Source organism: Peromyscus maniculatus, chromosome 4, assembly GCF_049852395.1.
Source record: "Peromyscus maniculatus bairdii isolate BWxNUB_F1_BW_parent chromosome 4, HU_Pman_BW_mat_3.1, whole genome shotgun sequence".
Classification (NCBI taxonomy): Eukaryota; Metazoa; Chordata; class Mammalia; order Rodentia; family Cricetidae; genus Peromyscus; species Peromyscus maniculatus.
The window spans coordinates 146,700,951-146,724,145 of NC_134855.1; the positions used below are offsets into that span (position 1 = coordinate 146,700,951).

Below are 23,195 nucleotides of genomic sequence, written 5' to 3' on the forward strand. Positions count from 1 at the left end.
TCTTCTCTGTGTATGTAGTATATGTGCAGAGCTATGAAAATGAATTAGCAAAGATTAATGAGAATAGATAACTGAGTTTCCTAGAATGTGATTTCTTTTCTCATGAGGTGATGGCATGATGCTTCTTTTACAGGACTGAATTGCAACTGCCGAGGCAATAAGTGACTCTTTAAATATGCCACAGGACTGCAGCAAGTGAAGGGGGCCCTGGAGAGGATGATGAAGTGAGAATGTTTGGCCCAAGGACAAGAAGTAGGTCTCTATTTTAACAAAATTATTGCTTTATCCATTACAAGACTGTAATACCTGAGGTGTTATAGTCATATTTAGTTTTCATTACTGTCTAACATTCTTTTTTTTTTAATTAAAAAGTTTTTTTTTTCATGGTGGAGTGGTGGTATTGGTGTTAAGTCTCATGTAGCTTTGGCCTCCATCTCCAAATGCAGCACACACAGATATTGGTTGTTGGTGGTCTTTTTTATTTCATTTTTATTTTTTATTTATTTTTATTTTTTAAAATTTTTATTTATTTATTTATTTTTGGTTTTTTTCAAGACAGGGTTTCTCTGTGTAGCTTTGCGCCTTTCCTGGAACTCACTTTGTAGACCAGGCTGGCCTTGAACTCACAGAAATCTGCCTGCCTCTGCCTCCCGAGTGCTGGGATTAAAGGCGTGCACCGCCACCACTACCTGGCTCATTTTTATTTTTTAAAATTTTTATTCTTCTGTCATATATTACATCCCAACTGCAGTTTCTGATCCCCCAAGTCCCTCCCTCCCACCTCCCCTCTCCCCTCTCCCCCATATCCACTCCCATTCCCCTTCCCCTCAGAAAAGAGCAAGCCTCCCAGGGACATCAACCAAACACAGCATAACAAGCTGCAATAAGATCAGACACATACCATCACATCAAGGCTGGATGAGACAACCCAGTAGGGGGAAAAGGTCCCACAAGCAGGCAAAAGAGTCAGAGACAGCCCCTGATCCCACTGTTAGGAATCCCATAAGAACATCAAACTACTTAGCTATAACACATATGCAGAGGACCTAAGTCAGACCCCTACAGGCACCCTGATCTCTGGGAACCCCCATGAGTCCTGGTCAGTTGATTCTGTGAGCCCTGTTCTTGTGGTGTCCCTGACCCTTCTGGTTCCTCCAATCCTTCCTCCCCCTCCTCTGCAGGACTCCTAGACCACCTCCTAATGTTTGGCTGTGGGACTCTGCATCTGCTTCCATCAGTTGCTGGATAAAGTCTCTTTGGACTCTTTGATGATGATTCTGCTAGGCTCTGGTCCCAGAACGCTCTGCAGGCAGGACAAAGTGTAGGTCAAAGGTTTTGTGGCTGGGTTGGTGTCCCAATATCTCCACTTGAAACCTTGCCTGGTTACAGAAGATGGCCAGTTCAGGGTCCATGTCCCCCATTACTAGGAGTCTTTGCTAGGATTACTCTGGTAGATTCCATGGAGTTTCCACTACACTAGGTTTCTACCTCACTCCCAAGTGCCCCCCAATTCCAGTTGTTTCTCCTAGTATTTTCTCCCACCCCAACCTGTAGCTGGAGTTTTCTCCAGTCCTGCCTTGCCCACAGTCAGAACAAATCTCTCTCACCTGCCAGTCCCACAGCCACTTTGACCCAACCGAGTAAACACAGAGACTTATATTGTTTAAACTGTTTGGCCTAATGGCTCAGGCTTCTAGCTATCCAGTTCTTACATCTTAAATTAATCCATTTCTATAAATCTATACCTTGCCACGTGGCTTACTGGCATCTTCACATGCTGCTTGTCATGGCGGCGGCTGGCAGTGTCTCCTCCCACCTTCCTCTTCTCTCAATTCTCCTCTCTGTTAGTCCCGCCTATACTTCCTGCCTGGCCACTGGCCAATCAATGTTTTATTTATTGACCAATCAGAGCATTTGACATACAGACCATCCCACAGAACCAACCTGATCCCTCCTGCTGAACCCCACCTGCCCCTAGTCCACCCTGAACATTTATTCTATTTCTCCTTCCCAGAGAGATCCTTGCATCTCTGGTAAGCCCTCCTTGTTACTTAGCCTCTCTGGGTCTGTGGACTGTAACATGATTATCTTTTACTTTACAGCTAATATCTACTTATAAGTGAGAACATACCATGTTTTTCTTTCTGGGTCTGGATTACCTCACTCAGGATGATTTTTTTTTCTTGTTTTATCCATTTGCCTGCAGATTTCATGATGCTATTTTTAACAGATGACTAATATGCCATAGTGTAAATGCGCCACATTTTCTTCATCCATTTTTTCTTTGAAGGCTGTAGCTGGAGTTTTTCTCTCCAGGTCCTGCCAAGCCCCAGCAGTCTGGTAGCCCACTTATAAAATAAACATACTATTTTTCAGCTTCTGGCTATTATGAATAAAGCAGCTAGGAACATAGTTGAGTAAGTGTCCTTGTGGATTAATGGAGCATCCTTTAGGTATATGTCCAGGAGTGGTATAGCTGGGTCTTGAGGTAGATCAATTCCAAATTTTCTGAGAAACCACCAGTTTGCATTCCCACCAGCAATGGAGGAGTGTTCCCCTTGCTCCACATCCTCACTAGTGTGAGCTTTTACTTGTGTTTTTTTTTTTATCTTAGACATCTTTACAGATATTAAGATGGAATCTCAAAGCCATTTTGATTTGCATTTCTCTGATACCTAAGGATGTTGGACATTTAAGTGTTTCGTGGCCAATTGAGATTCCTCTGTTGAGAATTCTCTGTTTAGATCTGTACCCCATTTTTAAATTGTATTATTTAGTTTGTTGATGTATAGTTTCTTGAGTTCTTTATATTTTTTGGCTATTAGCCCTATGTCAGATGTGGAGTTGGTGAAAAATTTCCCATTCTGTAGGCTGCCATTTTGTCCTGTTGACAGTGTCCTTTGCCTTACAGAATCTCTTAGTTTCATGAGTTCCCATTTATTAATTGTGGATCTTGGTGCCTGTACTATTGGTGTCCTATTCTGGAAGTTGTCTCCTGTGTGTTCAAGGCTATTCCCCACTTTCTCTTTTATCAGGTTCAATGTATCTGGTTTTATGTTGAGGTTTTTGATCCACTTGGACTTGAGTTTTGTGCAGGGTGATAGATATAGATCTGTTTGCATTCTACATACCAACATCCAGTTTGACCTGCACTATTTGTTTAAGATGCTTTTTTTCCATTGTATATTTCTGGCTTCTTTATAAAAAATCAAGTGTCTGTAGGTGTGTCAACTTATATCTGGGACTTTGTTTCAATTCCATTGATCAACATGTCTGTTTTAATGCCAATACCATGTGGTTTTTATTACTGCAACTCTGTAGTACAGCATGAAATCAGAGATGGTGATACCTCCAGAAGTTCTTTTATTATATTGATTATTTCAGCTATCCTGAGTTTTTTGTTTTTCCATATGAAGTTGAGTATTGTTCTTTCAAGGACTGTAAAGAATTGTGTTGGAGTTTAAATGGAGATTGTGCTGACTCTATAGATTGCTTTTGGTAGGATGGCCATTTTTACTATATTAATTCTACCCATCCCTGATCATGGGAGATATTTCCAACTTCTGATATCTTCTCCAATTTCTTTCTTCAAAAACTTGAAGTTCTTGTAATATAGGTCTTTCACTTGCTTGATTAGAATTACGCCGATATTTTATATTATTTGTGGCTATTGTGAAGGGTATTGTTTCCCTGGTTTCTTTCTCAGCCCTTATGTTATTTGTATATCAGAAGACTGCTGATTTTTGGGAGTTAATCGTGTATCCAGCCACTTTGCTGATGGTATTATCAGCTGTAGGAATTTCCTGGTAGAATTTTTGGGGTTGTTTATATTTACTATCATATCATCTGCAAATAGCAATACATTGACTTTTTCCTTTCCAGTTTGTATCCCCTTGATCTCCTTTAGTTGTCTTATTGCTCTAGCTAGAACTTCAAGTACTATATTGAATAGATATGGAGAGAGTGGACAGCTTTGTCTTGTTAATGATTTTAGTGGAATTGCTTTGAGTTTCTCTCTATTTAATTTGATGTTGGCTGTAGACCTGTTTTATATTGCTTTTATTATGTTTAGGTATGTTTCTTGTATTGCTAATCTCTCCAAGACTTTTAGCATGAAAAAAAAAGCATGCGAAAGACTTTTTCATTATCTAATGAGGTGATCATGTTTTTGTTTTTTCTTTTAGCTTGTTTATATAGTAGATTACATTGACAGATTTTCATATATTGAACCATCCCTGCATCTCTGGGATGATGCCTACTTGATCATGGTGGATGATCTTTTTGATGTGTTCTTAGTTTCAGTTTGCAAATATTTGAGTATTTTTGCATTAGTGTCCATGAGGGAAATTGATATGTAATTCTCTTTCTTTTTTTGAATCTTTATGTGATCTGACAATCAGGGTGACTGTGACCTCATAAAATGAATTTGGCAATGTTCCTTCTGTTTTTACTTTGTAGAATAGTTTGAGGAGGATTGGTATTAGCTCTTCTTTGAAAGTCTGGTAGAAATATGTGCTAAAACTGTCTGGCCCTTAGTCTTTTTTTTTTTTTTTTTTTTGGTTGGGAAAATTTTAGTAACTGCTTCTATTTTCTTAGAGGTTATAAATCTATTTAAATTGTTTAATCTGATCTTGATTTAACTTTGGTATGTGGTATATATTGAGAAAATTGTCCATTTCTTTTAGGTTTTTCCAATTTTGTAGAGTACAGGTTTTTGAAGTATGACCCCAATGATCCTCTGGATTTCCTCAGTGTCTGTTGTTATGTCCCCATTTTCATTTCTGATTTTGTTAATTTGGATATTCTCTCTCTGCCTTTTGGTTAGTTTAGATAAGAGTTTGTCTATCTTGTTGGTTTTTCTCAAAGAAACAACTCTTTATTTCATTGATCCCTTGTATTTTCTTTCTATTTTATTAATTTCAGTTCTCAGTTTGATTATTTCCTGCCATCTACTCCTCTTGTGTGTGTTAATGCTTTTTTATGTTCTAGAGCTTTCAGGTGTGCTGTGAAGTTGCTAGTATATCTCACCAATTTCTTCATGAAGGCACTTAGTGCTCTGAACTTTGTCTTAGCACCAATTTCATTGTGTCCCATAAGTTTGGGTATGCTGTGTATTCATTTTCATTGATGTCTAGGAAGTTTTTAATTTCTTTATCTCTACCTTGACCTAGTAGTAGTTCACTAGAGAGTTTTTCAGTTTCCATGAGTTTGTAGACTTTCTTTTGTTGTTGCAGTCTGGATTTAATCCATGGTGATCTGATAGGATACAGGAGGTTATTTCAGTTTTCTTGTGTTTGTTGAGACTTGCTTTGGGATCAAGTATGTGGTCAGTTTTGGAGAATATTCCATGAAGTACTGAGAAGAAAGTATGTTCTTTTGTGTTTTCATGGGTGTAGTTAACCTCCTTAGGTTGGAGTTTCCCTTCTAGTATGTTTTTTGAAGGTTGGGCTTGTGGATAGATACTGTTTAATTTTGACTTTGTCATGAAATGTCTTGTTTTCTCCATCTATGGTGATTGAAAGTTTTACTGGGTTTAGTACTCTGGACTGGCATCCATGGACTCTTAGAGTCTGCAAGACGTCTGTCCAGGCCCTTCTGGCTTTTAGAGTCCCCGTTGAGAAGTCAGATGTAATTCTAATAGGTCTGCCTTTATATGTTACTTGGCTTTTTTTCCTTGCAATTTTTAGTATTCTTTCTTTGTTCTGTATGCTTAGTATTTTGATTATTATGTGATGTGGGGATTTTTGTGGTTCAATCTATTTGGTGTTCTGTAAGCTTCTTGTACCGTTATAGGCATGTCCTTTAGGTTAGGAAAATTTTCATATATGATTTTGTTGAACATATTTTCTGGGTTTTTGATATGGAATTCTCATCCTCCTTCTATTCCTATTATTCTATGTTTGATCTTTTCAGATTTTCCTGGATGTTTTGTGTTGGGAATTTTTTAGATTTAATATTTTCTTTGATGAATCTTTTTTTGTTTGTTTGGTTTTTTGTTTGTTTGTTTTTGTATCTTCACCGTCTGAGGTTTTCTTTTCCATTTCTTCTATTATGTTGGTGTTGCTTGTGTCTGTAGTTCCTATTCACTTACCTAGATTTTCCATTTCCGGAATTACCTCAGTTTGTATTTTCTGTATTCCTTCTATTTCCGTTTTCAGGTCTTAAACACTTTCCTTCACCTGTTGGTTTGGTTTTTCTTGGCTTTCTTGGCATTCTTTAAGGGATTTATTGTTTTCCTCCAATTTTTGATAGTCTTTTTCTCAATGTCTTTAAGGGACTTTTTTCCTCTTTAAGGACCTCTATCATCTTCATGAAGTTGATTTTAAGGTCTTCTTTTGTACTACAGTTGTGTTGGAATATTCAGTTGTTGCTGTTGTAGAATAGCTAGGCTCTGGTGGTACCATATTGCCTTTTCTGTTGTTTGTGTCCTTACACTGGCATTTAGGCATCTGGGTTTGGGATGATTATGGGTCTAGGTGCTGATTTCTGAATTTGCCTTTGTGTAATGGGTGTTTTGTTTGTTGGTTTCTGTTTCCTTTTTGGTCTTTTGGTCTTTGTGGCCTGGATTTCTGGCAGCCAACATGACCTCTGATCCAGTAGGGAATCTCTGTCCAAGTTGGTGGCTGGAGTTCTAGTGGCTAGCTTGGCCTTTGGTACAGCAAGGGTTTCTACCTGAGTTGGGGGGGGGTAGGATATGGTGGTCTAGCAGGGAGTCTGCCTGAGTTCACCTATCTGTTTTTCTGGCTTGTTTTGCCTATAAATGTTTTTCAGACTCTCAAGGCCTGTACCAATTCTTCTGACTGGTGTGGCCTGCACCTAGGCAGTGGAAGTCTGCAGGAGTTGGGGACAAGGGCATGGCAGCCAGACACAGCTATTTGGTTTTAACCCACACTTAACAATACATGGAAATTATCTCTTTTTAATATTTTGTTTCTTTTTTGAGTGCGATTTTCTCAAGTTTATTCTTTTCTAATCACATTTACTAGTAGTATCACTTTTAGTTTATTCACAGCTATTCCTATTTGAAATAGTCAACTTTTCCTGGGTGGTGGTTTGCACCTTTAATCCCAGCACTCAGGAGGCAGAGTCAGGCAGATCTCTGAGTTTGAGGCCAGCCTGGTTTACAGAGTCAGTTCCAGAACAGTCAGGCCTACACAGAGAAACCCTGTCTTGAAAAAAACAACAATCAACAACAACAACAAAAAAGAAAGTAGTAATATTAAACTTTCTTGGTTTTTTTTTCTTTAAGTCAGAGTTTGCTATAAAGCTCATGATACTCTTGAAGGTAAAATTCTGCCTCAGCTTCCAAAGGAGTATTAGGATTACATATGTACCATCATACCTGGCTTTGACACAAAACCTAAAAAATAAAAGGAAAGATATCTAGGTTGTTTCCAGGTTCTGGTTATTATGAATAGTGCTGATATGAACATAGTTGAACCTATATCTTTGTGGTATGATTGAGCATTCCTTGGGTATATGCCCAAGAGTGGTATGGCTGGATCTTGAGGTAGATCAATTCCCAATTTTCTGAGAAACTGCCATACTGATTTCCACAGTGGTTGTACAAGTTTGCATTCCCACCAACAGTGAAGGAGTGTTCCCTTTGCTTCACATCCTCTCCAACATAGACTGTCATTAGTGTTTTTGATCATAGCCATTCTGACAGGTGTAAGGTGATATCTCAGATTGTTGTTTCTTAAAAGTGGGCATGATGACACATATGTTTAATAACCAGCACTCTACAAGGCAGGAGAATTACTTCCAGTTTGAGAATAGCCTTGGCTACATAAACAAAAGTCTGTCTCAAAAACAAAACAAAACAAAATGTAATTCCTTTTAAGTTCCTTGAAATTCCTTTGTTTGTGTCTTAGTTTGTATTCAGATTTTTCTTTGGGCCTCCAGCTCACAAATAACAACATGCAGACTTATTAATTATAAAAGCTTGGCCTTAGTTTAGGTTTGTTCTTAACTAGCTCTTATAATCTACATTCTTCTACAAGGCTTATTACCTCATCTCTCTTCTGCCCATCCTGTCTTCCTCCTCATTTGGCTGGTGACTTCGCACCCTTTTTCTTTCCAGAGTTTTCTCTGTGCCCAGGAGTCCTGCCTATACCTCCTGCCTAGCTATTGGCCAAACAGCTTTTTATTACACTAATCACAGCAATACATCTTAACACAGTGTACAAATATCCCACAATATTTCCCCCTTTTTTGGTCTAAATAAAAAGGAAAGGTTTTAGCTATAAAGCAATAAAACTATATACAGTAAGAACTATTATCAGGTAAGAATTACATTCACAGTTTCCAGTGCATTTGCATTTGGCCAATTCAGAGAAAATACTCCATTATCTATCTTATCTTAATGAGTCCAAAGTTTTCTACCCAATTCACTCTTTATCCCAACATGTATTACCAACCCAAAACTGGCTTTTTAGACCTCAAAACATTTTCTTAGATAAGGAATTTAAGCTTTTATGTCTCTCAACTTCATATACTTTACACCTCTCTTGTGAGTTTCTTTTCTGAATTTCATGACAAGGAAAACTGTAACTATAACTATCTAGTCTTCAACCCCATCAAAGACCCCCGAGAAAGATATATTACCTGAGTAAACAGGAAGCGTAGAGTGTAGATGTAACCGTCTTTTTAAATAAGAAACACAGAGCCAATTCAGAGATGAAAGCCAAGAGGTCAGAGCAATAGCTAAGAGCTGAGATTAAAAACCTTACCCTTCACTGCCACTGCTGTCCTACCTCTCTGCAAGAGACCTACTTTGTGTGTGTTTGTGCTTTTTATTGACTTTCTATTCTGCCTTCTCATTAGTTGTAAACCCAACCACATGACCTCCTCGTCACTGCCCGTCTGTACAGACCTCCAGGTTTTCTATGGTTAATATTGAGATTAGAGGCGTGTGTCTCCATGCTGGCTGTATCCTTGAACACACAGAGATCCGCCTGGCTCTGCCTCCCAAGAGCTGGGATTAAAGGCGTCCACCACCACCACCACCACCACCACCACCACCACCACCACCACCCAGTTTCTGCTATGGCTTGCTATTAGCTCTGACCCCCAGGCAACTTTATTAACATACAAATAAAATCACATCTCAGTAAAATTAAAATATCACCATAGTAGAGCAAACGACTTCGAAAACTATAGAAATGACAGAGATATCTGGCTGCCTGGACAGTCACCCAAGGTTCCTCTGCAGCATTAGGGCATCCATCTTTGGCCTACAGGTCTAAAATATCTGACAAACTTTTTTGTGAAGCAGGAATTTTGAAGGAATGTCTTACCTTGTCTTGGTAAAATTTGGCAGTTGTGGGAGCTCATGGAAGTTTCCTTGTGAAACCTGAGTTTGCCTGACACAGTAGAGCTTCATAAGGGGATGATTTGACCATGGGGCAAGGTTGCAAGGTGGTTGGAAGGGTCTGCACTTGGCTATGCCTGGGGGGAGGTTTTTTGCTCCTCCCCTTGGCATTCCTTTAAAAGCCCTTTGGCAGAGACAGGGTCCAGTGGATAAGGATGTAGGCCCTCCTGAGGCTATTCTGTGTCTGTCTGTCTGTCTGTCTGTCTGTCTGTCTATCTATCTATCTATCTATCTATCTATCTATCTATCTATCTATCTATCTATATGTTTCTATCTAATATTTCTTGCTGCTTCTGATCAAGAGTACCCTGGGGAAATGTGGGGGTGGGATGGCCCTCCACAGATGGTGACAGTGGACAGGGACAAAGATAAAAAAGAAAAAATTCCAGGGTACTTGGCAAAAGTAGGAGTTGGGTTTTGCCAGTAAGAAGTTGGTACAGTCAGGTTTTGTAGTGAAAAAAGAAAAGCAGGGCAAGGGGTTTTATCCTTGACAGAAAAAGAAAAAGCGGGGGAGGGGGGGTACTGAAAGGATATCCAAGAGAAGGCTGCAGTGTAGAATTTTCTCTGTTAAGGTTTCATATTTTTTTCTCTCCACTCTGTCTTTCTATCTTAAGGGGAAAATGTAAGGTAATGTAGGAAAAATTTAGAAAAATATATCGGAATATAGGATAAGATTAAACTGGGGCATGAAATTTAAGGAAAGTAGAGTGTAGTAATATAATGTAGAAAAAAACTTAGAAAAGTAGAATGTAGGAATGTAATTTAAGAAAGAAAAAATTTAGGGTATAGTAGATTAAGATAAGCAGCAAGACAGACACCATGTTCTTAATTTTCCAACTATGGGACTAGGAATACAAGCTTGGAAAAATCAGAGGAAATATCTATCAAAGAAGAGCTTAATGGGGAGAAAAAGATTCCTGTGGGAAACCGTTGGTCCCAACCAGCAGAGGAGAGAATTTCCCCTGAGGCAGATGAGGATGAAATAAAGACTCTCCGCTCTGTCAGCAGTGCCTGAGAAAACTTGTACAATATGGTACCATCAGAATTAGTTTCCTCTTGGTCATTGAAGCCAAAGTTTAGAGAATAGAAATTTTGGAAAATCTTGGTGGTCTTTCTCAAAAACTGAAAGCTTTCTTGGGAAAAATTAATCTCTCTCTAAAAAACTAAAAAGCCTTTCAGAACTTTGTTTCTTAGATTTTTCTCTTTCTGTAAGAGCAAGATTAGGTTCACCTGGACTTCTATGGGAAAAATCACCTGTGATTCACTCTAAGAAAAAAATAACAAATCTCTTGGAACAGGGCAAAACCTCTCTGCTAAGTTCTGTCTTTCTTTCAAACCAGGAAAAACAGCAGTCAGAATCCCTGGAGGCTAGAGAGAACTTAGCCATAGAACTTGGGAGAGTGCAGGCAGAAAGCCAGAGAGCCCAGTGAGGCAGGAAACTGCTGGCTGGGAGGAAGCAATGAAGATGAGCCTTTAGGCTGTGGTTGCAGCTGTGGCATTCATGATTGTTTCTGGGTGGGCATCTATCAGAATGAAAAGGTTGCTCATAATCTCTCTAGCACAAAGATACCCTGAAGCGACCAGGTGATGGCGGCGCATGCCTTTAATCTCAGCACTCGGGAGGCAGAGGCAGGCAGATTTGTGAGTTCGAGGCCAGCCTGGTCTACAGAACGAGATCCAGGAAAGGCACAAAACTACACAGAGAAACCCTGTCTCAAAAGACCAAAAAAAGAGAGAAAAAAAAAGATACCCTGAAGCAATGCAAACCCTCTCTATTAGCCTTGTATCTCCTTAGCAAGGGGCCAGAAAGCCAGTACCTCCAAGTTTGAGTGCGTTCCGGGGATACTAAGATTCCTGCAGTGGTCAGACAGCTTCAAGAAAAGCAGTGCCAACCCCGAAAAAGCTGAAGCAGAATCAGAACAGAAGCCCCTATCTTCAGAAGCAGTTAGCAGAGAAAGCTGCCACTGTGGCATCAGGGACTGTTTCTGGGGAAAGTCATGAGCCAAGACCGAGCTGGAGTCTCTGAAGGAGCTGTGGGAAATGGTTGTTTTGAGTGCTTTCATTCTTTCTCAATGATTGGCTGGGGCAGATGAGCAATCCCCGAGGGAATTTTGGTATCAGCGGTACCTGCCTCTATGTGTCCTAATGGGTGGGTGCAACTCTGATCCAGGATTAGGATCCAGGCTCTCTCATCCAGGCTCGCGCTCTCTCTCTCTCTCTCTCTCTCTCTCTCTCTCTCTCTCTCTCTCTCTCTCTCTCTCTCTCTCTCTCTCTCTCTCTCTCTCCAGCTATCTTTCTATCTAATATTTCATGTTGCTCCTGCTCAAGAGTACCCTGGGGAAATGATGTCGGATGTGGGGGTAGGATGGCCCCCACAGGCAGTCACCTTCTTTTGTGTCTTACTTGTCCAATTTGGACAGCATATTTTTAGCAGTCAAGGCAAGGGCAGTTTCTTGCCCAGTGGCTGACTTTGCCGCAATGAAAGCAAACTCCATATGGAGGTTCCTTGGTGACCATTATCCTTTTTTGAAGTAGATTGGTGCTGCCAAGAGCAGACATGTTTCACTATCATGAAAAGCCTTATATATTATTAAAACATTTTAAATGCCATATTCTGTAGTTCTCTGAAGTTTTTAAAGATCATCTGTCTATCTAAAATATATCTCTGTTTGACCTTGAAAACATGCCTAACATGGCACAAATTTGATTGTTATAGATACTAACCTACATTTTTTTTGTTTTTGTTTTTGTTTTTTGAGACAGGGTTTCTCTGTGTAGCATTGTGCCTTTCTTGGATCTCGCTCTGTAGACCAGGCTGGCCTTGAACTCACAGAGATTCACCTGCCTCTGCCTCCCGAGTGCTGGGATTAAAGGCGTGTACCACCACAACCCGGCTAACCTATATTTCTTAATTATCTTAAACAGTTTTAATAATATCCTTTAAGGATTAGAACTTTACATTAAAATGAGCTACATAGGTGCAATATGTTAAACAATAGTAGAAACATATATACATTATGTTAAAACAAAAATAATCTTAAATTTATATCTATATACAAAAATCCATACCAATGTAAGTATTTGAGACTAGCAATGTTATTTTAGCTTAAAGTAGATTCAATAATCTACCCTTTTTCCTATCATTTTTATACTAGATCCCCCTCCTTCAGAAAGAGATCCCTGAATCTAATCTCCTTTGCTCTGCTTTCTTACTAATCATGACCAACAACAGCTTGCCACCAACCCCCCTAAAGGATGATAAACATCCACAATCCATTGAATGAGCAAAAAACATTCACCCATCTCTTGGAAATGTGGGCATCATGTTCTCTAACATCTTCCTGTTGTCTAGGGGTGATAGCATCTCTAGGAGACCCTTAGAAAATTGGGATAATGGTCAAATCCTGGGAGAGCTGGCTGTATTATTATTATTATTTGTTTATTCTCTGTATGGTGGAAAAGTGTAGAGCTTATCTAAAATCTTAGCTGGAATAGTCTGTGAGGCTGGACCATCTCAGCTAGCAGCTTTGAAGTTGTTCTGGATGCAGAATTTTGAAGAAACTGCAATAGAGAGGCTGGATCACCTGGGCTACTTGTCTTTAGCATCTGGTCCTTTTTTTCTGAAAACACATAAACTTTTAAAGGTATCATACATATCTGTATTAACAAAAGTATGGAATGTGTGGTGTGCACAAGACAGCTAAAGATGATTTTCTTGTTCTACGTTTGAGAAGGTAAAAGGTTCTGTCAATTTTATAAGTCCATTTGGATTGCATATCCAAACTGTAATATAACAAGTCATGAGGACTCGATAACCAACAAGATTTATCATGTCTCATCCAGTCTCAGAGCTGTTCCCATATTGAGGGATCTGCATGTACATTACCTGTCCTGTAGTATTTCTTGGCTTTCCCCTCATATCTGTAGCCAAGATCCCTAAGAGGTCTTCCCTGGTCAACTTTGATCTTTATTAACTTTGAAGGAATCCATAGTTTTTCATTTCCTTTGAAAAAAGCATGGTCTCTCCCACAACACAACACATTTTCCAACTTCCATCCTGAAGCCAAGACATCTCTAAAGTATATAGGCTGGTTTAATTTAGCAGTCCCTTTCATAATCCAATGTCTCTCAGCAGAGGTTGTTCTTTGTTCATTAGCATTCAAGAAATTCAAAATTAATAAAGTACCATGTAAGGTTCAAACTCCCTGTAATGTAATATTTCCCATCCTTACATCCTTATGTTTTTATATTACTTTACTCTTTCTTTGAAGACTTTATTATTTTTAAACTACTTTTTAATGACTGTGTCTGGACCTGGTTTTTTGCAGGTGTGCTTGTAGGATTCTCTTTCCATATGAGACAAATCTTAAACTTATAAGCTACCAACACGAAGTGGCACTGGTGGCTGGCTCTGCCCCCCTTGGTTCTGTGAGAGCCTAGTCTCATGCCTGCGGGTACCTGGCCCTGGAGCCACATTACCTGCCCCAGCTCTGGGAATGTGTTGTGTCTGCCTGAAGCAGGAGTTTGTACCCAGTGTCAGTTGCTCAAGTGCTCAGCTGCACAGCAGGGCCTCTTAAAGGGTGGAGCCTACCTGAGAGACTGCTTTCTCGGGCCCTTTGTAGATATTTGAGTCTCCATGTTGGATGCCATATGTAGTTGGATTCTTCTTTGTGCAGCCAGCTCACAAATAATGACACGGAGACTTATTGATTATAAAAGCTTGGCTTTAGCTTAGGCTTATTGTTTCTAACTAGCTCTTATAACTTAAATTAACCCATATTTTTTCATCTGCACTCTTTTAAGAGGCTTGTTACCTCATCTCTGTTCTGCCCATCCTGCTTCCTCTGTGTCTGGCTGGCAACTCCTCCCTTCTTCCCAGAGTTCTCTCTCTGCCCGGAAGTCCCACCTATACCTCCTGCTTAGCTATTGGCTGTTCAGCTCTTTATTACATCAATCACAGCAATATATCTTCACACAGTGCACAAATATCCTATAACTTTAGTTGTATAATTAATTTTTATTTTGTATTACTAAAAGAGATACTTGTTCTGTTTCTTGCTCTCTCTTTCTTACTTTTTCTTTTCTTTTCTTTTTTCTTTTGGAACTCATTATGTTTACCAGCTTGGCTTTGAACTCAAGAGATATGCCTGCCTCTGCCTCCTGAGTTCTGCAATTATAGTGGGCTCTGTTTCCTTTTTAAGATTTATTTTTATTATAATATACATGTGTGTGCATTTTTGTGGGTACCCATAGAGGCCAGAAGAGGGTGTTTGATCCCCCTGGAGCTGGAGTTGTGAGAGGCCCATCATGGGCGCTAGGAAACAAATTTGAGTCTTCTGCAGGAACAGTAAGCACTATTAATTTATGAGCCATCTCTCCAGTCTCTATTTTAAAAATAGTCTACAATATGATTTCTTTTGCAGTGATTTTGTAACATTTCCTAGGTTCACTAATACTTTAGAGATTTTTTTCTCTAGCAAGCAGAATATTGTTGGGTTTCACCTTTGTGTTAACCTTTCTTGGAGATTTTGTGTCTGATGTAGATATTTATGCTTTCTGTTTTTAGGGTAGCTATTGCATTTTCTTCTGTTTTCTGAATTTATTTCTTCATTTTAATATTAGTTCCTTTTCATAGAGTATTATTTGTTTCCTTTAGCCTTGAAATGAATTTTAAAGGTGAACAATTTTTTGAATTCTGCTAGTGCTAAAAAGAATGTGTCTTTGTGTACATACATCAGAGCAGAAGCAGGAATGTACTATTCCATCCATATTCAGAAACTCAATTTCTCCCTTTCTTGGCATCTTTTCTTCCTAATCTTTGTATTTCCTCTTGTCTACCTTTTTTTTCCTTTTCCTTACATTCTATATATAGTCTCTAAAGTGTATATATTCTTCTGAGATTTAGTTGTGTCTTATGATTTTATTTTAAATTTCTGATCAATTTAGTTTATGACTACTGAGGTCTTGTCTAGAATTGATAGACAATGAGTGAGGGCAGAAGATACAGAGGAAAACATAGCTCTGCCCCTGCCTTCAAGATCCTCAGTCTAGCTTAAGTTGTTACAGGTGATGCAAACCTAACAACAGTTGCACAAGTGATGATATGTCAGATGTATTTGAGACAGGGAGTGGGAAGAGAATGTGTTTTGTTTGTTGGCATAGAAATTGTATGAGCTGAGAGTTGCTTTGACAGTGGGGTGGTGGTGGTAGCAGTGGTGTTGTGAAACAGAGAAAAAGGGAAGGCACACCTAGGTGTCACCTTGTCCTTGGAAGAGTGGCTAGGGATAAAATGGGACAAAGGGGAGATTGAGACCAGTTGTGAAGCACTTGAGTGCCTGCCCAGCAAGTTTAAGTCTGGATCCTATGGGCTACACATCTGAAATCTTATAGGAGGGAAGTTGTGCTTGGAGTTCGTTCTTAGAAGGGTGATTCTGTGAAACAAACTTCAGGAAGAGAAGTGATCTAAGCAACTGTGGTTGTCTCTAGATGAGAGGTGAAGGCTGTCGGTGTAAGGAGTCCACAGTGGGAATGGAGAAGATTGATTGTTTGAGGTATCTGTGTAGTGAATTAAAGGTGAATTTGGATGTCACCAAAGGCTTGCTTTGTTAGTTTTGTAGAAGGCAATGATAGATAGAACTGTTGACCAGCTGCGATTGAGTGTATGAGGAGAGAACAAACAAATTTGGAAATAGGCAGAAGAGATTTATTTTTGAACTTGCTGATATCTAGGGAAACACTTAGAAGCTGAAATGGGCCATCAGGGGCTGTAGATAAGGTGTAGTATTCACTTGCTTCAAGGAAAATGTGATGTCCTAACCGTAGGTATGAGCCACTTCAAGTAGAGCATGTAGGCAGAAAATAAAACAAACTCTTGGAAAAGGCCAAACTCTGTGTGCAGGAGATCAAAACATAATGAGCAGTTTAATGTCCAGCATGTAGTGGCTAAGGCTCTTCAGATGGCTTTCTTGATCTCCTCAAGAACCCTGTGCATGGAAATTATTACTTTGCTTTGTGAGCCAGGAAACTAAAGCTCCAAGGCAAGCTAGTGGGATTGCAAGCCAGGACCTAATGCCAAGTCCATGCTTTTCTGCTAGAAGCAAAGAACTGGTGTGGAAGAGATGATTGCCCACAAGGGGCAGTGGTTAGTGGGGACACATACTCAGAGACAATAGGATAAGGGCACACTAAGCCACTGGATTCTCAGAAAACTAAAAGCTATGCCTGCATGCTAAGATCCCACACAGCACCCAAACTAGCCTGTCCTGGACTCAGTGAGGCCTTGGGAACAGCTTGGTGGCAGAGAAATGACAAGGGTACCTGGTCTGGGGAGCTGTGGCTTCATGCTTGATTATTCACATATGACAGCTGTATCCTGCTCACACATAACAGCAATGTTCTAGTTTGTTCAGATTTTAAGACCCTTTGAGGTCTGTACATCTTTGATTTCCTTGTCTTTAGACTTTAGATATTATAAAAAATAAGGGCCTGATCCCTTTTGAGCCATCTGCTTGTTTGACTTGTTTACTTGAAAGTCTTTTTGTTTTGTTTTCTTTCTACATTATTTCTGTTTTCAGATGTTTCTAGGCTGTACACATTCTGTGGTGACTCTTTTGATTACTAATTATATATGAGCCCCCGGGGGGGGGGGGGCTTCTGGTTTCTTCTTTTAGCTTTTTCTACTCTTGAAGTCATTTCCTTCTGCCATTTCAGTCTTGTTCAATTCTATTTTCTCCAGAATTCTAATTCACAGGTTGTGACTCTCCTCTAGAAAACAGTTCTTTAACAACAGGAGGCAGTAGTGCTAAGAGCCAGGTTCTAGAGCCATACTGCCCAGGTTGAACTCTTGGCCATGACCAGAAGCCAAGTTATTACTTCATAAGTGTCTCAGTTTGCTCATCTGTTAACTTGGAGTCAATAATAATATTGACTACCACAGACGGTGATGAGGGTTAAAAGAGGTACCATGTGTAAAGTATTTAGAATGAATGACATCTAGTATGTCATGTGCTACACCACTGTTAATTTAGCTTTCTAAGGGGGAAACAGTAGGAGAGATATACTCTTCCTGATTGCCATTTGGTCCATACAAATAAGCAATGCATTCATAGACCATTGAATCCTTACTTGATGAGTAAAAAATAGGCTACCAGGTAGTGTCCTCTTACATTTTTAAGGAGTTTAGCAATGAACAGTTTTTAGCTTTGGCCAAATGTAGCATCTGGAGATATAGATGTCCACTGTGTGACCTCACTTTCCCTATCTCAGTGTTCAACTGATGTTCCTTAAAAATAATCCATAAAATTATTTCTATTCTCCAGAGTACATATGCAAAGTTATATGTATGTATGAAGGGTAGCTCTCCCAAATTTAAGAAGAAAAATGCTCTTCTAGCTCTTTCTTCTGCAAACAACACTTTGGGGATGGTTAATCTTCACTGTCAATTTGACTGGATTTGGAAGTACCTAGGAAACGTGTGTGTGTGTGTGTGTGTGTGTGTGTGTGTGTGTGTGTGTGTGTGTCGGATGTGTGAGGTGTGTGTGTGTGTGTGTGTGTGTGTTGGATGTGTGAGGTTACTTCCAGACTAACTGGAGAGGAAAGGCCCACCCTGAATGTGGGTAGCACTATCTCTTGGAATGGGGCTCTAAAATGAAAAAGAGTGTTGGGGAAAGGAGGAAACGAGCTGAGCACCAGGATGTCTCTCTACGTCCTGACTGTTAACACAGAGCAACTTCTTGCTCCTGCTGCCATGTTCCCTGCCTCAATGAATTGTTTCTTCTCAAACTCCAAGCCAAAACAAATGAACCAAAAAGTTCCTTGTGTCAACTATTTACTCACAATGATAAGAACATTAATTCATACTATTTTTAACTGTCCACACAATTTGTATGTTGATCTTATTTTAGTCTTTTTATTTCTTTAGTGAGAATTTTTAAAATATTCAAGGTAGTCATTGTCTTAGTTCCTTCTCTATTGCCTTGGTAAAATACAATGACCAAGACAGCTCATTTAAAAAAAAAAAGTATTTATTTGGGCTTATCATTTCAGAGGGTTAGAATCCATGATGGTGGAGCAAAGACATGAAAGCACCAACAGCTGAGAGCTCACATCTCAAACCCACAAGCAGAAAGTATACTGGGAATGTCTTTTGAAACCTCTAAGTCCATCCTCAGTGACACATCTCCAACAAGGCCACACCCCCTGATCCTTCTCAAACAGTTCCACCAAATGGGGACCAAGTTTCAAATATATGAGACATTGGGACCATTCTCATTCAAACCACCACTGTCACAGTGGTCTATACCCCACCTTTGGATTTGTCTTAGAAATGAATTATTATATTCCTTGTCCTGCATATGTGCTTCTGTTCCCCTTTGTTGCCTTTTTTGGTCTTAGAATTTTCATTAGGAATGAATATTAGCAAATGATCTGCTGGTATCTATTGCAAAGACTCATTTGGTTTTTCTCATTTAACTTTCTGGTTTTGTACCATGTTTATCTTGAGATATCATTCCCCTGTGAGCCAATTCCTATCCATTTGGTTGTTCTTTTATCATTTAATTATTTTTGCCAATGAGAAAACCTTAAGTCTATATTGAATCAGAGATGTCTCTGACAAAGTTCCTTTTGGAAATTTTTTTTTATGTTTACTCTAATTGTGGAGAAAAAGTATCATCTGTCATATTGCTTAATAGTTTAATAAGATCTGAACATTTCCATATGCTTGATAAAGAATAATGCAGTTAAGCAAGATCCTAATATAGATTTTGCTGCTGTGTGGTCACTTTCATTCCCACATTATATTAGTTTTATCTAGGTTAACAACAGAGCAAGGTCCTTTATCTTTCCACTGTGGCACTTTAATGAAAATAATTATATAGCTAGTTGGGAACAGATTGCTTTTCACAGCTTAATAAACTAACTTGAGGAACACTTGAGGTCTTGACAAAAATGTCCACGTCAGGAAACCTCACCTTTGATGCTTGTACAGAAGGAAGACTGAAGGAGTACTTCCCAAAATCTTAAAGAAGAAGGGGCGGGGTGTGTGGGTTTGAAGAGTGGGGGAGGGGCTTTGGACTCAGGAATATGAGTTCTAATCCAGTTTCTTCAGAGGTGTGATGGATGAGAAGGGTGAAATCACTTGGAGATTTGCTGTTTTTACCAAGAAAAGTGGCCGTCTCCGAAGCTGTCTCAGCATTTTACAAGCTGCTTTATTCATCTCAATGTAAATAGGAATCATTTTTTTTTATTATTTTGGTTATGTGTGAAGAAAGATATAGTAAATTATTAAAGGTGTGATTTAAAAAAAGAAGTTTTTTAAAAGTAACTTAACATGCCTTTGTAAAAAGTTGAAATAATATAATAGTTATAGGCTAACCAGACAGTAAAATGAATCTGATAATTCTTCATTTATGTTGGGTTTATTATAAAACTTTAGATTTTTCCTATGTATTTTGATGTAAATAAATATCTCATTATTTTTCCCATTTATTCTGTCTCCCTTCTTTTTTCCTATGTCTGTCTCACCCATACCTTTATCTTACCAAAATTGCAATTGCATAGTCTTGAAACTCTAATTTTCATTTAATAGTATTTTATGGACATCTTACTAAGTCCATACACATGTCTGTTTCACTGTTTATATAGTATTCCATAGTGTGGTGTAATCATAATTTATCTAATTAGTCCCCTTGTTAGATGTTAAACTTATTTCTGATTTTTATGTTTTTTTTTAAAGATTTATTTATTTATTATGTATACGAAAGAGGGCGTCAGATCTCACTACAGATGGTTGTGAACCACCATGTGGGTGCTGGGAATTGAACTCAGGACCTCTGGAAGAGCAGTCGGTGCTCTTAACCTCTGAACCATCTCTCCAGCCCCCTGATTTTTATGTTTTGCTAACACCATATAAAAATTTTCTTACATGTTTGTATGTACAATATTATATAGGATATATTACTAAACATGGAGTTGTGGATTAAAGGTGATAAATACAAGAGTTCTTAAGTTTGTGAGTCCCTATAGATCAGATTCACAAAAAGTCACTACTCCTACCCCACAGCCAAAAAAGGAAAAGATTGTGAGCTGAATAAACTTAAATAATTTGCCTTACGTCCATGGTAGAACTTGGATTGAAGCCCATGATTCCTGACTCCAGTGTGACTAAAAGAAAAAGAAGTTAAAAATTGATGCCGGGTGGTGGTGGCGCATGCCTTTAATCCCAGCACTCGGGAGGCAGAGGCAGGCGGATCTCTGTGAGTTCGAGGCCAGCCTGGTCTACCAAGTAAGTTCCAGGAAAGGCGCAAAGCTACACAAAGAAACCCTGTCTCGAAAAAAACAAAAAAAAAAAAAATGAATATATAACTATTATGCCAGTCTCTGAAGGAGGGTTATGAGAGTGCCACAATGTTTTCTTTTTCTTACAAAAAGAGAACTAATTCCCACAACTTGTCCTCTGACTTCTACATATGGACCTTGGTATGTGGTATCCCCCTTCCTAAGTAAATAAATAAATACTTAAAAATTATGTAGTATCTGGGCATGATGGCACATGTCTTAGATCTCTGTGAGTTCCAGGACAGCCAAGAGAGACCCTGTCTCAAAGACATCGTGTGTGTGTGTGTGTGTGTGTGTGTGTGTGTGTGTGTGTGTATAAAACTAAAGTGCTTTTTGTGTGACAGTAGTGAGGAGAAATCATATCAATGAATCACTCGAGTTTAATTTTTAAAAACTATTACTGTATGTGTGTGTGTTTGTACATGTGTACCCAATGTCCATATGTGACATAGTGTGCATGTGGACTTGGTTTTCTCCTTCCTCCGCTTGTTTGTGGATTTTAAGACTCAAACTCAAATTTTCAGTTGTGCCTTGAGAGTGCTTTTACTCACCAAGCCATCTTGCCAGCCCATAACTTAGTTTTAAGGCGAGCGAGCAAGTTTGTCAAAGAGGGAGTATTCCTGTAATAACCTTTAGCAGTGTTTTCATAGTCTCAAATAATCTACCTCAACATGTATACTAATGAAAGGTAGCAAATATATAGAGGAGAAATTAGCTTGACCAAGTGACCAAGGCCAGCATTATCAGTAATATGTCAAATAATCTACCCCATGATATACACTAAGAAAAACCCAGTATCATTACTGTAGATTTTGCCCAAAATATATAATTGTAACAGTATAATAGTAAGAAAACAAGCAGCTGCACCCAAATCAAGGAAATAGCCAACAAAATAACTGATGAATAAGTTTTTTAAGTGTCAAGAGTATGGATGACAAGGAAATAAGTAGGGGAATTGTCAGATACTTCAGGAGACTAAAGAGAAGTAACTAAATATCCTGGGATCCCAGGAAGGAGTCTGGGACAGAAAAGAATATTGGCATGGAAAACTTGTGTCTTTTGAATGTGGTTTTTGTTTAGTATTATGCCAACATTGTTGTCTGGGTTCTGCTAAACATATTATGCTATATAAAATGCTAACATTGAGGAAGCTATGTCAGGAATGTATGGAAATGGAACTATTGCTGTAATTTTTCAAAAAGCCTAAAATTTGATCAAAAAAGTTAAAAAAGTAACCTATGTAAGATTCCTTATAAAATTTCTGTATCTTTCTCTGTCTTCTTTATCTTCTAAGTGAAAATCTATTATGAGATTAGAAGAACTTTTTGGTTCTTGGTAGAAACTGGCTTAAGAATATGAAGGAAAGTTTAGTATTGAATTCTTGTCAATGACTGATGCTACCAGTAACTTTCCATGGTCTTGCCTCTAGTCTTACTTTCTAATACATCTAATTTTCTAGACCCTTTAAAGGGGCATAGTAATGAAAAACCATACTGATGAGAGAGATCTCTGAACATTTTATAGAGCAAAGTGATCATGAACTTAGTCATTATAAAATAATGCACTTAATGGTTTAAAAGTTTCCAAACCACATTTACACAGAATCATGAGTCTCAAGATCTCTTTCAGCTTCATGAAATTCTCTGAATACTGTGTTTGCTGCTGAGATCAAGATGACTTGGAAACTGGAGCACATCCATGCAGAAGTGACAAGACACTGTCTTCTGGAAACATATGAAGTCCCTCCTTTGTCATTGGGAAATAGCCAAACTAAATCACTATATATAAAAAAAAAATCTGCCAAGTGAGCTCCAGGAAAGGCGCAAAGCTACACAGAGAAACCCTGTCTCGAAAAACCAAAAAAAAAAAAAAAAAAAAAAAAATCTGAAAAGCCAGGGGTTTGTAAAAATATTTATATCATGGTCTACAGGGAGAGCAGACTAGGAGTCTGCATGGAGTCTTGGATTTGGAGGAAAGGGATCTGTCAGAACATCTGGTTTACTCATGAGAAGAGAGAAGTCAGGCCCAGGGCAGACATTCTGGCTTCTATGAAGTTGAGCATTCTAGATATGTAGGTTGAAGATCTTGAGGAGCTTTGAATTTGTTTCTAAGGCAGCAGCCTAGCTAGGAATTCTGTTTGCTAGAGGCTCTGGGTGAGTGACATAACAATGAGGCTCTAAGAAATCTTATCTCCTCTCATAGTGAGGGGTCTACTTTGTCTCCATTGAGTTTACTTGGTGTTTAGCCAGTTTTTCTCTACCTAGTTGTGAGTTGACTAATCTCTTAATGAACTAAAAGAAAAAAATCAGACTTCTGAACTTAACAAAGCTGAGTTAGGCATACTTGGTTGGATTGATGTTTTGTGAGCAATAGTTCCATGCCAGGCGCTGTGTTAGGTCCTGTCAATGCAGCAGCAAACAAGCTCATCATAGTCCTTTCCTCATAGGGGCTCACAGGCAATGAAACTGCTCCCCTCCTAACTTGT

General features: G+C 38.9%; 1 protein-coding gene across 23 annotated transcripts in view; it reads left to right on the forward strand.

Annotated features, from left to right (window-relative positions):
• Zhx3 (zinc fingers and homeoboxes 3) overlaps positions 1–23,195 on the forward strand; it is a 128,010-nt gene that overhangs the window by 48,654 nt on the left and 56,161 nt on the right. For all 23 annotated transcript variants that reach the window (XM_076571232.1, XM_042276712.2, XM_042276709.2 and 20 more), the window contains one exon: positions 134–252. The gene's annotated coding sequence lies outside the window, so the exon portion shown is untranslated. The remainder of the gene's footprint in view (positions 1–133; positions 253–23,195) is intronic.